This window comes from Rhinolophus sinicus, linkage group LG07 (assembly GCF_036562045.2).
Source record: "Rhinolophus sinicus isolate RSC01 linkage group LG07, ASM3656204v1, whole genome shotgun sequence".
NCBI lineage: Eukaryota > Metazoa > Chordata > Mammalia > Chiroptera > Rhinolophidae > Rhinolophus > Rhinolophus sinicus.
Window position 1 is genome coordinate 64,446,198 of NC_133757.1, and position 18,661 is coordinate 64,464,858.

Genomic DNA, 18,661 nt, shown 5'->3' on the forward strand with positions numbered 1-18,661 from the left:
AGTCATCTTGTGGTGACTCAGAGTAATTTCAGAGGAGTAGATGCATAGATACAGGTATCTGGGGATACATAGATAATACCCTCCAGGGCATCCACACCACTGCAGATGGCAAGAACCCATTCCCTTCCCTGGCTGAGCAATAGTCCATCCTCTCTCTCTCTCTCTCTCTCTCTCTCTCTCTCTCTCTATCTATCACATATCACTTCCTCTTTATCCATTCATCCATCGACGGACACCCAGGCTGCCTCCACATCTTGGCCATTGTAAACAATGCTGTAATGAACATATGAATGCACATGTCCCCTCTAAGTAGCATTTGGGTTTCTTCAGATAAATATCCAGAAGTGGGATTACTGGGTCCTTCTTAGTTTTTTGCTATAGACTTTATTTTAAAGCTATTTTGTCTGGTATAAATATTGCTACCCATTATTTGTTTCCATTTTCATGAAGTATTTTATTCCCTCCCTTTACTTTCAGTCCATGTGTGTCTTTCAATCTGAAGTCTCTTGAAGGCAGCATATGTAAGGGTCTTATTTTCTTACCCATTCAGGAACCTTATCTTTTGATTGGAGCATTTAATCCATTCACATTTAAAGTAATTGTTGATAGATATGTAGATATTGCCATTTTATTATTCATAATTTTATTTTATTTTTTCATCTTAAAGAAGCCCCTTTAGCATTCCTTGTAATACTGGTTTGGTGGTGATAAACTCCTTTAGCTTTTTCTTGTCTAGGAAGCTCTTTATCTGCCCTTCAATTCCAAATGACAGCTTTGCTGGGTAGAGTAATCTTGATTGTAGGTCCTGCTTTTCATCATTTGAATATTTCATGCCAATCCCTCTGGCCTGCAAAATATCTGTTGAGAAATCAGCTGATAGTAGTATGGGAGCTCCCTTGTAGGTAACTAACTGCTTTATTCTTGCTGCTTTTAAGATTGTCTTTAGTGTTTGGCATTTTAATTATGATGTGTTTTTGTGTGGGCCTCTTTGGTCATCTGGTTAGGAACTCTCTGTGCTTTCTGGGCTTGTATGTCTATTTCTTTTGCCAGGTTAGGGAAGTATTCTATCATTATTGTTTTCAAATGGGTTTTTTACTCCTTTGCTCTCTCTATTCTCCTTCTGTTACCCCTATGATGTGAATGTTAGTACATTTGATGTTGTCCCCAAGGCCCCTTACACTTGCCTCATTTTGGGGGATCTTTTATCTTTTTTGCTGTTCATATTGGGTGTTTTCTTCTACCTTATCTTCTAAATTGCTGATTCAATTCTCTGATTCACCTAATCTACTGTTGATTCCCTCTAATGTATTCTTCATTTCAGTTATTGTATTTACTTCTGATTATTTCTTTTCTATGTTTTCTATCTCTATTTTAAGTTTTCTCATTGTTGAAGTTCTCACTAAAATCATTGAGCATCCTTATGACCAGTGTTTGGAACTCTGCATCTGGTAGATGTTTTGTCTCCATTTTCTTTATTTCTTTTTCTGGCGCTTTGTTCTTTTCTTTCATTTGGGACATATTTCTTTGTGTCCCCACTTTGGCTTCCTCCCTGTGTTTGTTTCTAGGTATTTGGTGGAGCTTCTATGCCTTCTGGTCTTAGTAGAGCGGTCTTATGTAGTACGTGTCCTGTGGGACCCAGTGGTGCAGTCTACCTGGTCACCTGAGCTGGTGCTCCAGGTGTGTCACTTGGGTGGGCTGTGTATGCCCTCTTGTTGTAGTTGAGATGTCGTTGCTTCTGCACATCAATGGGAGGGATTGACCCTTGGGCTCACTGGCTGTGAGGACTGGCTGTGACTACAGTGGAGGAGCTGTTGTGCAGGGCCTGACCTTAAAGAGCAGGGTTCACTTTAGCAGGGCTCTGGTGCCTGCCCTGTGTGTTCTTTTGGTATATCATCCTTGGCAGCAGCTGGATGATGCTCTGACTCTGTTTGAAGCTGATCACCAGGCTTGTCAGCACTGGTGCCTCCTGACAGGGGACCTGTGGGTTCAGCCACAGCCTGTGCCCTCCCTAAGGTCACATGGCATGAGTCACAAAGCAATCTGCAGATGGCCATTATTCGTGCTGGGCTTGGAGGTGCTTTGAGAGGCTGTGTGTTGCTAATGCCAGACTTACGGCTGCGCAGCAAGTGATATGGGATACACTGAATCCGGATGCTGCTGTTTGGGTTTTGTGAACTTTTGAGAGACTTTAGGGAAGTCCACAGCATGAGCCAAGACAGGCCATTTGTATGGAAAAACCACTGGAAGCTTCTAGGGGAACTAAAATTAGGACAGTTGATTCCATTGATATAAAGCACAAAAATAGGTAGAAGTTGTCTTTGCTATTAGAAATCTAGATGTTGGTTACCCCTGGGTGAATGGAAGGTAGATACTGGACGGGGATAGAAAGGGGCTCCTGGGGTGTTGGTAATGCTTTGTTTCTTGATCTGAGTACTCATTATATAGCTATGTTTCTTTTGTGAAAATTAATTGAGCTATACAGATACAATAGGTGCTCTTTTCTGTAGGTATATTATAATTTAATAAAAACCTTTTGAAAAATAATTCTTTTTTTTAAATTAAAGTTTATTGAGGTGACAATTGTGAGTAAAGTTATGTAGATTTCAGGTGTACAATTCTGTATTAGATCATCTATAAATCCCAATGTGTGTTCACCACCCAGAGTCAGTTCTCCTTCCATCACCATATATTTGATTCCCTTTACCCTCATCTACCACCCCCCTCCCCCCTTACCCTCTGGTAACCACTAAACTATTGTCTGTGTCTATGAGTTTTTGTTTCTCATTTGTTTGTCTTGTTCTTTTGTTGTTTTTGATTCATATACCACATATCAGTGAAATCATATGGTTCTCTGCTTTTTCTGTCTGACTTATTTCACTTAGCATTATATTCTCAAGATTCATCCATGTTGTCACAAATGGTCCTTCCTATTTCATCTTTTCTTACTGCCAAATAGTATTCCATTGTGTATATATACCACAACTTCTTTATCTATTCATCTATCGAAGGACATTTTGGTTGTTTCCATGTCTTGGCCACCATAAATAAAGCTGCAATGAACATTGGAGCACACTTGTCTTTATGTATAAATGTTTTCAGATTGAAAAATAATTCTGTTGGTTTTTGCAGAGTGCAGGAGTTTTGTTTTTTGTTTTCATAGTGGAGGAATGGTAAACATTCTTACTCATTCACTTTGGCAATGAAAACAGGAATAATGCATTTCTCTTAATTAAAACAACATATAATTTTTATAATTATTTTTCTGGTTCACATATGGCCAGGAAATGAGAAGTAACAAAGACCAGAAAGATGAGAAATTGGACTCAGGTGACAAAGCAGAAGACAAGAGAAAGATATGAGATGAAATATAATTTTTGCTGATCAAATTGGCAAGTATTTTTAATTTTGAAAACAGCATGTGTCAAGAAGGAAGTTGAGCAATTACCCTCATGTCCCACCATTGGGAATGAGTATTGGCTCAGTCAATTTGGACAGCAATTTATCCTATTAAAACCAAACATTTGCATATGTGTACAAGGAACTGTGATCAGCATATTACAGCTACATTGCTTGTAACAGTTAAATACTGGAAATAATCTAAATGTTCATCAATGGGAGAATGACTAAATAAATCACAGCATGTTCCTAATTGGCAATAATTTGCAGTAGTTAGTTAGAAAGAGTAATTTAGATTAATTTGTGATAAAATGGATAGCCATATTGTGAATATTTCAAAATTTGCAGAATTAAAAGTATAGAATTAGTTTATATGTGTAAACACACAAATCAATACCATATACGTACATAAACGTCCAGAAAAATCCCTGAAAGATTAAACATCAAACTCATAGTTAAGATTACCTCTGAGGAGATGAGATGAAGAGTGGAGTGAGTGGTGTGTGTTGGCTTGGAGGGAGAATTTGGGGTGGGGGAGGCGCAAGGGATTTAGTCTTATTGGTAAAGTCTGATTTTATTTTCAAGGAAATTATTTGTGTATTATTTGTTGAATGAATCTGATTAAGGGTTAGTTTTTTTCCCTCGGGGTGTGTTTGTCTTTGCACAGATGGTAGATATGCTAATCTACACTGGCTGGGCATTCAGGCACAAATAGTTTACCAATCCTTGCACAACAGGATTTATGATCTCTCCCTCTCTTCCAGTACTCACCAGATGCCAGAATCTTAAGGAATGAAAGGGGTCCATCATACCTAGCTGTGAACTAATGATAGTGGTACCCTCCCCTGAATAAGCAGGTTCTTAGCACCCTGCTAAGTGAAGCTATGTGTATGAGTATATCTGCAGGGAAGTTGCCATTTTATGTAAGTAGACTGGAAAAATTATACTTCAGGTAAGGTTTCTGGGACATACTGAACCCTACAGTCTCTAGTCTATTAAAGCTTTTCTGTGACCTCCGCTGAGCTAGCTACTTTCTGAGTTCTGTGTAACACCAAGAAAAGGAGGCTCCTTCTTGACTTCAGCAATGAAAGTTGAAAACACTGCCAGAACAATTCTGTATGCCGATTCCTTCTAAATAGTCTCAGATTTATGTATTTTTTCAATTTAAAAATCCCCTCTTGTTTCAAATCGACTGCTTATAAATCTTTCTGTTTGGTAAACTGGAAAATTTTACCTAGAGCCCTTCTAAAATGAAGTTGTTGTGCAAGTAAAGTTCTCTTGACGGCAACATCAAAAACAAAAACTGTGGGGACAGAGCCAGGAGTGCAGTTTCCAGGCTCTCGGCCTCTAGTGGAAAGGTGCTGACTCAGGTAGTAAATGGCCAACTGTGATTGGATGGCCATCAGCTGTGGCTAGTTGACCGTCAGCTGTAAGCAGTGAGCCATTGGCCACTAATATAACTGCTGTGGCTACGCTAACAGAAAATGGGGGCTAGCAAGAAGATGGTGGCTGAGCCTGCAAGAGCAGATTGCAGTTAGCATGGTGGAGTGTGGGTTGTGGATTGCAGAGAAGTGGACAGCAGGTTGCAGATAGTGTTGCTCCTGCTTCCTGTGTCTCCAACCCAGCCGTCAGCGAGACTATCGTGGTATGACTCCCCTATCTATGGCTCCGTGGGTGTTCCTTTTTGGCCTCACCATGTCCTGCGTTCTTATGTGGGGAGTGGGACTAGAGACCCCACATGACACCTCGTGCGACAACAACATTTTGATTATCTGAATTCTACACTCCAACTCCAGTGTGTTTCCTTTTCTCCTCTCTCTCACACTTACAGCCCTCAGAGTTTTCTCCATACTCTGAAACCCCAATAGTAAGTATAATCTGTATGATCCACTTGGAATTTACAATGTTGAATTCTTGTAGTATTGCTTGTTGTATTATACCACTGGTTGTTTCTATCTTTTCATTTCTAGCTCTCCTTTGAAGTTCCTAATGCAGTAAATGATTGGTTACTTGATTGGTTAGAATCTGGAAGTAGCTGGTATGTAAACCTCATTAATCCTTGGCTCCCTAAGCCAGCATTGGCTTGGTGCTTGGGCCAGTCTCGTGGCAGACCTTCCATGTGGTCCATTCGTCCTCGATGCTGCAAGGAAACCACGGGGCATCCTGCTAGTTCTGGGCCTCCCTAAAGCCCGTGGTCCAAGAGAGGTCAACTTCAGCTTCTAAACCTAAGCTCTTTTTCCCCACTACCTTCCAGGGAGAATGGCCCAAAACATAGCCCATCCCAACTGGGACCCACTACATAATTGTGGGGCCCACTTCCCTTTCTCTATGGGCCTTGCAAGTGAATTCTCACAACGTATGAGAAGCAAGTCCTGGCTTCTCTCCCCTGTGACACAGAGACACATTGGTTGTCAAGGTTGGCACCATGGAGCAGTACCGCTCACCAGGGAATTCTTTATCCCAATATTTCTTAGTGTCAGGAGCCTGGGAGCTTGTTAGAAATGCAGTGTGTCAGGGCCCATCTCAGTCATACTGAATTAGAACTTTCATTCTGACAAGTTCCAAGGGAGACTTCTGGGTACCCCAATGTTTAAGAAACGCAGACCGGGACGCTGGTCCTGAGATCTACCCTGACTTCACAGATACCCTCACAGATAGCTCCTGTAGGACTTTCATTGGTTGCAATTTTAATCGTGTAGGGATAGAAAGAGGATGACCAGGGAAAGGACAGGAAATTACTGAACTGGGTGAAATGATTGCTGAAGCACTTATCAGGACTGTCTGTGCTTCTGTAATGGAAGCAGAAGTGAGCAATGACAACAGAAAAAAACCCTGGGTATGCCGCAAGGAGGTGGTAGAGTAATGGTGGTGATGGGTCTGTAGAGCTATATCATCTGGGTTTACCTCTGTTCTCTGCCACTCACAGACTATGCCGCCTTGGTGAGCATTAAATGACATGAATCTTGCAAAATGCTGAGCACACTGCCTGGTACATTGTTTATTCAACTACTCTCTTATGTATGGTGCCACTGTCTTTCAGCCAAATACCACCAAGAACACACCTGCAGTTGAACAAATTGAGTTTATTAATAATTGCATTGAGGGAGAATGCATACTATAGAAACCATGGGGTCATCTCCATAAAAGGATGTTGGAAAGGCCTTGTGGGATTTGGACTTGTGTTCATTGACTTTGGGAAGGGTTCAAGTGGGCTCTGCCCTGGATTGGATGTTGGTAGGAAGCAGAGGAACTCTGTGATGGTGCATCTTACTAAATCCTATGTAGAAGGAGAGGAGACAAGAATGAGACTAGAGCTATAATTGGTAAAGAAAGAGCAGTCACTCACATCAGCCAGATGGGGGATGTATGCTCAGTTTGTAGTGGAGACAATGTTCCTAAACTTGTCTGTGTTCAGATATAAGAGCAAGTGGTCTCGTTCTGTCCTGACCCATCTCAGTCACACTGTCTGACATTCACGTTCTGTGAAGTTTCTTATGTTCAACAGAAGAGCATCAAGACCCAGCTGATAGTACCAAGCCAACACCTGGATGCAAGGTGCTGTTTTTTTCTTTTTCTTTGGGCATTTAGGTTGTTTCCAATTTTTCTGCAATTACAAACAATTCTGCAACAAATATCCTTTTACATGTTTTTCATATTATTGGAAGTGTATCTTCAGGGTAAATCCCTCAAATTGGAATTGGTGGGTCAAAAAATACATTTATAGTTTTGCTACATATTGCCAAAGTCTCCTTCAAGAAGGTCATCCTCCCTTTTGGGTTGCATTCACACCAATAATGTATGAGAATGCCTTTTCCCCACACTCTGGTTGACAGAATGGCTGTCATATTTTTTAAATGTTGCTGCTCTGATAGGACAGAAATATTATGTGTACTGTTTTAATGTACTTTTAATTTTGAATATTGGGACATATTTTCATACATTAAGTGTCGCATCCAGCGCAACACAGGCAGTGAGGGAACGAGAAGGGGCAGCTTTGGGTTAAGTTTTAAGAAAGAAAGAAACTGAGACTTAATGTAGTTAAATCTCAGAAGGCCAAGGGGTGTCACAGTCACCAGAGACTGGAGCCTCGAATAGGGCCAACTGGTGACTTTTATTGACACTCATACAAATACAAATTTGTAACATTGTTTCTTATACGGTCTGTGAGACTCATACATCATAGCAAAAAAAATGTTTATTTCAATCACCCTTTGTTTGTTAACAGCCACAGCATAAAGTCCCATGATGTCTTAACTATGATATGTATCCTCTCAGGGACAAGTCTCTCATGTAGTAACAGTTCCGTTGAGATAAGTGGACAGAGCTGTTCTTTATTGCCCTCATGACTTCTCTCACAATCAGGTGAGAAAGGAAAGCCAGAGTCAGCAATGGCTTTTCCCAGGCAAGGCTCCTTTTTGGATCTTCTAAAGAGCTCATTGGGGGTCCCCACTCAGTTCCGCCTGGCTTGAGTTATTCCCCCCATAGGGAATCTTACTCATCATTTGCTGCAAACCATCTTTTGGGGACCAGACAGAGAGACATAAGGTGTAAACACAAGGATGGAACAGAGTCCCAGAAAGGCACAGTCTCACAGACTTTTCTTTCCTCAAGGAAAGACATGGGGGGACAGACGGCTAAACTGCTGTGTGACTACATCTCCCCCTTTTTTGGTTTTGAAGCATGAGAAACACAGACCGTGCAGTTTCTTCATTTACGGCCCATCGGAGGGCTATTTGTCCACATACGAGGACTAAGCAAAATAAACAGAGAACAATAAACAGAATGGCAATAGCCCCAGCAAACCCTCCACCCAAAGTCTTTATCCATTTAATGGGGTTTAAAGTGGAAAGTCCTTCTGCAGCTGCAGAAAGTGTCTCTTCTCCAGGGAGGAGCTGAAGCTTGGCGCTGGACATCTGATCAACTTCTTGTTGTAATTGTATAATGTCCACAGTGAGATTAGGCATATGTCCCAGGAGATGGGCTCGCACCTTAGACCAAGGGGTACGAGTTTGATTATAAGAAAATGGGGTTACATAGTAAGTGGATACATTCCAATCACATTTTAAGGCAATCATAGTGCAAAGATTTTTCACTTGATCACCAAGAAATACAACAGTGGTTTCTAAATCTGTTAATCTAACATTAAATTTTTGATCTATCTTGACAGGTTGATTCTAAGACTTACTAGCATTTTCATGTTATATTTGTACAAATTCTGTAGTTTGAACAGTTTGATGTAGAGCAACACCAGAAACAGCAGCGACAGTGGTTATAGCAATTATACCCATAATAGCAGTAATTAACAATCCAATAAATCTTGTAGTTCTATGCAAAATCTTATGAAGCAATTGAAGAACAATATGAACAGTGGGAGAGCCGTCCCATACTTGAGGGGCTTGGACAGGAATCCATAGACCCTGTCTTCTCCTCAAAATCATTATCTGATCTTGGGAGGAATTATAAATTGAAGAATCTACGCAAGTGAACAAACGATACTGAGAACATTCAACTATTTTTAAGGTTGAATCAATTGTGAATTTTCCTATCAGAAAAACAAAAGGAGTTTTAAGACATATTTGTAAATTAAGCATTTGTGTTTTTTCAAACCTAAAGGTGTATTGTTTATTAGTATCTTTAGTATAATTTCCATTCCAAATTTTATTTTGACCTAAACTTAAAGCCACTTTCCATAGGGTCTTTTGTGCAGGACCCCAAATAGGAGTAATTATTTTCAACTGAGGTGGCGCTAAAACTTTATCTTTCTAAAAAATATAAATATTATATGGTGATTTAATGATCTTTGGGAAATTGAGCTCTGACATTTGATCTCTTAGGGATTGAGGTTCAGAGCATTTTACTCTGGAACATACATGAATAGCAATCCCATAAGGTCCCCAATCAACTACAGTACCAAGGGAACTGCTAAATAACACTCGATCTAAGCTTCCTCTGCATTCTTTCCAATGAATGTGGGAGCGAGTGTCAACCCATTTATCTTGAGGACACAGATGAAAAGAAGAAGGAAAAAGATGTGTACTTAACCCTTGAGTCTGGAAACCTTTGTCTGAAAGCATAAACAAGTTTTTATAAGTGTCATTTCCCTCTCCCCTGGGAATTACCCAAACTTGAACAGAGAGAGGAAGACACGGAGGAATAGGGCCAGTGCAAATAGGGGTATATACATAGTCTAAGGCTGTATGGCCAGAGAGTATAAATTCTCAGCCTTCTTCATCAGGAAATTCAGGGCCTCTTTGATCCTCATTCATGGAAACCAGGAGCTGGCATTAATGTAAATTAAAGGAGAATCATCATTCCAAGTCACAGGTGTTAATAATGGAGGATTAGGAACATAAGCCCAATAGGTAAAATTATCAGCATGAACACTCATTGGAAGGCAACTCACAATGAAAAGAATAGCTATCATGGAAACCAATGTGTTGGTATCTGTTTTGGGGAGTTTTTCTTTAATTAAATTCATTTCAGCCTCTCGGGACAACTTTCTAAGTTGTCTCCAAGTAGGGAGTGCAGTAGCACTCAGGTCAGGAGCCTTAGTTGAGGATGAAGCAGCAGGCACCGGAGCAGGACCGCTACAGGCGTCGCACTGTTCCATATCAGGTGATCGAAATGGAGTCGCCATAGGTGGCGGCCAACGGGGCTGGTGAGGCATCTCAGGAACCAGTGGCCGATAATGGGCTCCCATGAAGCAATGAAGCCAGCGGTACTGGTCCCTTGGTGGACTCATCTGACGGGTGACGACACACTGGTGATCGGTAGTGATTTTGTCTAGCGAGTGATTTTCACACTGGACTGGGGTGCGGAGTCCACGATATAGTTTGATGCACCGACTAGGCACCCACAAAGGATGTTCTTTTGGTCCTGGAGAAACAGGCAAAACCTCGTCCCCATGTTAACAAGGTCCCTAACTACCATTGATTAGTCTGAATATCTTTCCACCAAATGGGCACATCCTCCAAAGCTTTAGGGCTATGGAGATTATTAAAATGTCTTTCTGTAGCTGTGCACCCAAGGTGTGGCTCTGTATTACTGCTAGAGCCAGAAGAATTAAAAATAATTAAAGTAAACATAGCTTTGGCTAGTTGTACTTGTGGAGGATCCTTATTGTCTCCTTTTTGTTTAAGAAGCTGTTTTTTAAGAGTATAATTAGCACGTTCTACAATAGCTTGTCCTTGGGGATTATAAGGAATCCCTGTGGTATGATTAATTTTCCACTGTTCACAAAATTTTGTGAACCTGTTACTAGTGCAAGCTGGGGCATTATCTGTCTTAATGGGTTGAGGGAGGCCCATAATGGAAAAGCAGATAAGTAAACGTCTGCAGAAATGACCTGCAGTTTCGCCAATTTGAGCTGTGGCAGAGATAAAACCAGATGAAGTGTAGGTAACATGAACAAAGGACAAACGTCCAAAAGAAGGGATGTGAGTCACATCCATTTGCCAGATAGCATTAGGAACTAACCCTCGGGGATTAACCCCCTCAGGGCATTCTTGAAAAGCATTAAGAATTTGACAGGTTGGGCAGGTTTGAACTATATTTCTGGCCTGTTTATAGGTAATAGGGAAACGAGCCCGAAGGCCAGCAGCATTTGTATGAGTTAAAGAATGAAACTGTGTTACCTCAGTAACAAGAGCATTAGCAACCAGTGAATCAGTGAGAGCATTGCCACGCGTCAGTGGTCTCGGTAAGGGAGTATGAGCGCATATATGAGTAATGGAAAATGGATGTTGGCGGTTTCTAACAACCTGTTGGAGTTGATTAAAAAGAAACTGGAGAGACGGGTTTCAGTTGTTAGACAGTAGCGCCGTCTCAATGTTTTGTACTGCATGGACTACATAAGCCGAATCAGAGACAATGTTTAAAGATTCAGCATAGTCTTGTGAGGCAGTTAAAACAGCAATTAACTCTGCTCTCTGTGCAGAGGCGCAATTAGTTTGAATGAGTTGTTGATTTGTTTCACTTACTGGAGAAACAGCTCTGGCTACAAAAAACTGACAAATTGTGGGACTATTAAGCATGCCCTGTGGAAGTACTTTCCACTGATATCTTAATAGGTTCTTTGTTGTTCATTGAAGGAACTGAGAATGCAAATCTAGGGCAATCGTGAGGATGTAAAGGAATAGTATAAAAACAATCTTGTAAATCTATTACTACTAAAGGCCAATTTTTAGGAATCATAGATGGTTGTGGGAGTCCAGGCTGTAAAGGACCCATAGGCTCAATTAGAGCATTAATTGTTTGCAAATCAGTGAGCATTCTCCATTTTTTTTTTAATCTCTTTTATGACAAAAACAGAATTCCAAGAGCTAGTTGAAGGTTCTATATGATCTTGTTCTAATTGAATCTGTACTAATTCTGTTAAAGCCTCTAATTTTTCTTTGGAAAGGGGCCACTGTTCAATCCAATGAGGCTTATCACTATTCCATTTAAGAGCTAAAGGAGTTTTTAGCTCCATGACAGTGGCCCCTAATAAAAAGGCTTTTGATATTGTGAATTAAACCCCAATCCTTCGCGTCCAGTCTGGAACGCGGGCTCAATAGGCTGAGTAAGTCCCTAATTAAACTTTCCTAAACCTTGTCCTGGTTGGAAACCCATCTGATTCATCATTTTTTGGCTCTGAGAGCTGTATTGTCCTGGGGGTATCCAGATTTCTGCTCCCCATTGAGAAAGCAGATCTCGACCCCACAAACTGATTGGAATATCAGCGATGTAAGACTGTAAAAATCCTTTTTGTCCTCTGACCCGAGGCAAGGGAGAATGCAGGTGCTCTGAAGCAGTCCTGAAGCCTCACCTATCCCAACAACATTAATGTTAGGTTGTTGTACTTGCCAATTAGCCGGCCAATCTTGAGAACATATTATGGAGATGTCCGCACCAGTGTCTATTAATCCTAAGAATTTTTTATTATGAATTTGAATTTGACAGACTGGACAGATACCAGAAATTTTTTCTGCTAAGAAGGTACCTGCCAAGCCGATACTTCCAAATCCTCCAGTTCTTTTTTGGGTACCCCTCTTTTTAGGGGGTATATAAGGAATTAAAAGAAGCTGGGCGACTCGCTCTCCCTTTTTAGCAGTCCAAAGAACTGAGGAGGACATAATAATTTGAATGTCTCCTTTAAAATCTGGATCTGTTATTCCAGTGTGGACTGTAACTCCTTTGGATGTTAAGCTTGAGTGACCGAAGAGAAGTCCAACTGTAATTTGAAGAATTCATCCAATTACATCTATGGGCACACAAAGGGGGGCTTTCCCTAGAAGCAGCAGGATATCTTGAGCTGTACAGATATCAACTGCAGCACTCTCCTCAGTGGCCGGAGTGAATTGTTGTACTGATAATTTTGAGGAGGGGGCACCACCTGATAGTTTTGAGGTGCTGCCTGACTCACAAATGCCCCGGTTGTTGTCTGGGCCTGGGGCTGGCTCTGCTTCCCGTTTCCCTGAAGCAGGGTCCCATCTTTGTGATATTTAGATCTACATTCTGATGCCCAATGATTTCCTTTTTTACACTTAGGACAAACCCCGGGTTGTTTAGGACCCTGGGGAGAAGAAGGATTTTGTGACTGAGAGCCTCTTTACTTTTAACTCTGCAATTCTTTTTAGAATGACCTGTTTTTCCACAATTAAAGCAAATGCCAGAAAATTTATTTTTTATTTGAGTTACTCCAGTGATGGCATTAGCTAACATTGTGGCTTTATGGTCTTCAGTCCCTACCTCTTGGTATAATTGGAGATATCCCATAGTATCAGTTTTTCCTTTTTGTGTGCCAATAGCGCATTTACAATCTTTATTTGTATTTTCAAAGGCCATGATTTGTAAAATTATATCAGCAGCAGCAGGATTAGTAATCTGTTTATTAATTGTTTCTTGCAAGCGGGCAAGGAAATCTGAATAAGACTCCTGCGGGCCTTGCAAGATCTTTGAAAAGAGGAGGGAGTTTTGCCCTCTATCTCAATCTTTTCCCATGCTGCTAGGCACATTTGTTTCAATTGTCCGATAGCCAATTCTTCCATATCTAGCTGATCACGGGTCTCAGTCCAAAGTCTCTTCCCTAATAACTGGTCAGCAGAAATATCTACATTACGAGCCTGATTTTGTCTTTCTTGTGTTTCTGCACCATCAATCCACCAAGTTTTAAATTGGAGGTATTGAGAAGGAGTTAGACAAGTTTTTGCCAAAGCATTCCAATCTGCGGGAATCATCCGATTGCCATCGGCAATACCTTTAAGGAGGTTGACAGTGTATGGAGAAGTGTCTCCAAACTAAAACTGCTTGATTTAATTCTTTGAGCAATTTAAAGGGGAAAGGCTCATAAACAGCCTCATGGACGCCTTCAGGATGGTCTGCATTAAGGGCTTCAGCCTGTCTAAAGATCACTGGGAAATTAAGGGCATCTGTGTCTCCCCTGAGTTTAGCTTGATGTATGCCACGCTCTATAGCTGATAATGAAGAGCGCACACACTTCTTAGTTGTCTGAGGGATACTTTTACTGAGAAAGGGGTTATTGTTTTGCCTAGCAGATTTGGAAAGCCTCCGTGTTTGTTCTAAACAGGCAGGTGGGGGAGGCGGCCAATGAGACGGAGGAGGGGGACAATTGTCCTCAAAACATTCCCCCAAATCTGCATACAGATTTTTAGGAATGATAGTGGACGCCATCTAGGACCCCTCGTCATCATCCCGACCCTCTTTTGTTTTTTTCAACTGACCTTTGTCATCTTTTTCTCTCTCCTCCTCTGAGTCTGTTTGGAGCAGTTCCAAAACTGAGCGGATTAGCTGGAATGTTTCCCAGCTTGAACCAGGGAAAGACACTCCATTGGAATGTAATTCACGGAGACCTTGTCCTACTTCTTCCCACTTATCTATATCAAGTGTTCCGAGGTCTGGAAACCAGGAACAATGAGTCTCAATTACTTTAAGGAGTTCCTCTAATCTTTTCTCTGAGGTTTTGTGCTTTCCCTTCTTAAGAAGCTGCTTAAGCAGGCAGATATAAGGTCTGTAGTTTCTGCATTACCCATGTTAGTAATTAAGCAGGAAAGGAAAGAGAAGGACTTTCACTCCAATTCCACTCTGATGCTCCACTCCTTTCGGGACCTTAGAACCCATCGTGGCTAGAGGTGTGATCGTACAAGCCCAGACCCTGGTTGGTGAGATGCCAAATCACCGTTACGCCATATGACGTGGTTACAGAACTGCAGTGACAAACCCACTCAAACTCCATAGTCCAAAAGACTGTGCAGTTATAAACATTCACTCTCACAATCACAGTCTTTCACACGAAAATGTTAGTAATTACGTTTCTTTTTAAATCCCCTCCGTTACCCCGGTTAAATTCTCCAAGTCCAAAGACTACCTCCTTACCCCAGGTAGTTGTTGCGACGGATGCTCGGAGCCCTTCAGCCATATCTGAAGATCCCTACGACTTGTAGTCGTCCTTCCCTTCTCGGGCCCCACGTTCGGCGCTGTTCCAGCATCATTTTTTCAGAAGTCCATTTTTGCCCCACTGGCTTGAGATGCCACTTTTATCAATATGCTAAGTTTCCAAATGTGCTTGGGTCTGTTTTGAGTTTTCTATTCGTTTCCAATGGTCTCTTTGTCTACTCTTGCACTGATACTACACTGTTTTAGTATAGAGGCTTATAGTATGTTTTCACGTCTGGTAAGGCTAGTCCCCCCTCAGTTTTTCCATTTTAATGTTTTCCTAAATGTTCTTGCGAATCATATTTGTTTTTTTCCACATTGTATTCTTGCCCAAAATGCATAATCTGAATTTATTCATGAGGAAGCAGAGAAACCCAAATTGCAAGAAATTCTATAAAAGAATTGGCTGATAGTCTTCCAAAGAGTTAAGGTCATGAATGAAAAACTAAGATAAAGAAATTGTATATGATTAAAGGAGACTAAGGAGGAATGACAAATGCACTATGTAATCCTGGATGGGATTCTGGTCCATAAAAGGACATGGGACACATGAAAAAATTTGAATGAGGCCTATAGATTAGACAATGGTAATACATTGATATTAATTTCCTGGTTTTGATTGTACTGTGTTTATGTAAGATATAAATATTTGGGAACTGGGTAAAGGAAATATGGGAATTATTTGCATTATTTTTGCAACTTTTTTGTAAACCTGAAATGATTTCAAATTGAAAAATGCAATAATTAAAAGAAGAGAAAATTTTAAATTATGTATAATAAATTTGTATATATTAATATATTATAATTTATATATAATTTATATATATAATTTATATATAATATATTTCAATATTATCAATCAATATCTTTGCCAAATCCAGGAGTTGAAGACTGGCAAGAGTGAAGCAATGGGACAACATGAATGAACCTTGAGCACATTATGCTAAGTGAGATAAGTAAAACAGAGACAGAGAAGTACTATATGTTATCAGTTACATGTGAAATGTAAAAAAAGTCAAACGTGTAAAAAGTATAGAGTAAAATGGTGGTTACCAGGGGGTAGGGGGTGGAAGGTTAAAATTGATGTTGTTTAAGGGTATAAGCATTCAATGAGTACTAAATAAGCCATACTTATCTAATGTGCAGTATAATAAATATAGACAACAATATTGTACTTTAATTATGTAATGTGATAAATGGCTATCATAATATAATATATAAATGTATCAAAGAAACACATTGAACACCTAAATTTACACAATGTTATATGTCAAATGTATTCAATAAAAAAAGGATTGGATAACACACACACACACACACACACACACACACACACACACGAGGGAAGCGAATAGGTGAGTACAATGATGCTGATGTCATAGCATCCCATGAGGGAGCGTTCCCTACAACAGTTCAGCTTTAGTTAAATTGTTGGTGCAGGAATTGGACTCCTAGGACAGTTACCGTGTCTCCTCTACAGGACTTGCCCACCACTTCTGGGTAATGATGTTGGTATTACTTGAAGTTGCAGGCTGGATGTCTGCCTTTTGATGTATTTGGCTGAGTAGTTGAACCAAGGGAGGTTGGGTGCTTAAAAGAAAAGCAAAAAATTCTTGGTTAAACTGAAGATTTCATTTGAGAACCAAAATCCTGAATGAATAATCTTTTAGGTGTTGAGGCATGTATTTTCTCTGAAAAGTGTGTATCTTTTATAGCAAAATCTTATTGGAGATTATATTACTGAAAAATAAACTGAGATAAACATGTAGAAGTGTTATTCAATGTCATACAGTATCGAAAATCTAAAGAATTGCATCAGCTTTAGAATTTCAATTCTTATTATAATATTTAAAAGATTGTAAACTTATCAAAATGCAAATTAATTAAGTTTTAAAATACTATACGCCAGATAAATTTATCTGAATTCTCAGGCATGGTTATGGCAGTGCAAGAATTCTCTGACATGAACAAATTCAATAAAAAGAATGACTCAAAAACATTTGCAAGTCTACGGTGGAAGTGCCAGTAAGGAGAGTAACACTGAGCATACAGGAAGGGGAGTTTATGACAGCCCTATCCCAGGGGAGACAGGAGGGGCTCAGTCAAGGGCATGGTGGTCACTGACTGACCCTGGGCAAGAGTGGGGATGGCTTTTCCAGAGACTGGGAGAAAGGGACTGAGGGAGCATGCAGCCCTGTTGCTTTTGTTTGCCTAGCATGTCTTCTCTCTGCTTTTGGCAACAGTTTCCAATTTTTGTTTTGGGACCCACTTATATCCGTTCCATGTGATCTTGGTAGAAGTACCAATTAGATGAGTGGGAATATGACCTAAGGGAAGCCAATCAGATTCTGTTTATCTCAGGAACTTGAAACTTCAGTGGAGAAACATAAAAAGGGAAGTGATTGGAGCGCAATCATTCTGATGGCAGTGGCTCAGAGAAGGCCGTCCTGAGTTCCTCCGGTTTATGCTCTTCCCAAGACCTGTCTACTAGCTTTTCCTTAAGTTCTGTGAGCTCTGCAGTATCTTTCCCAAAAATTGTATTTTGTTTGACTTTGCCAGTCGAATTCAGTTTTGTGCAAATAAAGAGCTGCATGAGATACACAGATGTATACATAAAAACATTATAAGTATGAAGTGACAAGGCGAAGTCTGTTCTCTCTGGTGGAGGCAGTGGATAGTTTGAACAATGTGAAGTTATCATAGAAAGCTGATCAAGGATAAGTATAAAAATCAAAGGTAAGTAAAAGGACTGCTATTCAGCGATGAGGGTCCATCTAAGTTTGTAGAATAGGAATGTGTAGTGATTTCCTTCAGGAACCTAGGTCCAGGAAAAGAGAAAGAGCATAGTTGGACTCATTCAAAGTTAGGAGCTAGCTTGAAAGAAAAATAGCAAAATGGAGTTACTATTGTCAAAAGAACAATCTAAAACGGACCCAGGAGTCCTCTAGGAAGCTAACACACCCTCCATGTGAAACTGAACTTCTGAACTGGGTTAAAACTCAAATGGCTACATCTGGATACAGTTCCGGTGACTTGCTCTCCATCACTGAACTCTACATTAAAATAAATAAAATTTTCACCTAGCAATAGACATAAGCAATCAATCAAGTATTGCACAGTGTAAGTCTGTATGCCAGCACCAATCACAGCTCTTTCAAAACAACTTCCTTTAGGAAGCCTCCCCTCCCCTTTTCTGTCTTTATAAACTCTGTCTCTTTCTTTCCCCCTTGGACACAGTTGGGTTTCTACTCAAATCTGTGTCTTGAATTGCAATTCCTAAAGAGCCCTTCAGTAAAGCTTTTGTTTACCTTGTAGTTCTTGGTCAAATTTGACTGACATTACGATCAAAGATTATTTGTGAGAAACATAATGTGTGGATATTAATGGCTGTCAAGAGAAGTTGTAGGCTAATATAATGGGCTCTAGGCAGAACAGGCAAGGAAATAAAGCAAAAAATGGGAGAAAAGGGGGCACTGAGGGACTTAGGCTTGGGTTAGTTGAGAACAGACTAGGGCATGAGAGAGAGATCTGAAAGTTCAAGAGGCTACTTTATTGCATCCAGATTTAGAAGCCATACAGTTTCATGTTATGAGGTCCAGGGTGTGGATAAGCAGGGGCTTTGAGAACTGGGATGTACATTAAGGTTATTAGGGTACATTGAGGCAGGTTCATCCACATGGCCACTGAAGTTGCCCATGATGATATCAGGTGGGATGCAAGTTTGATAATTGTCTCACCTCAATTTTACCAACCAAATTCTAAAGCTGTTGTTGTTTTTTAATATTAATGACTAGGGTAATAGCTGGGAGTTTGTAGATGACAACTTAAATAA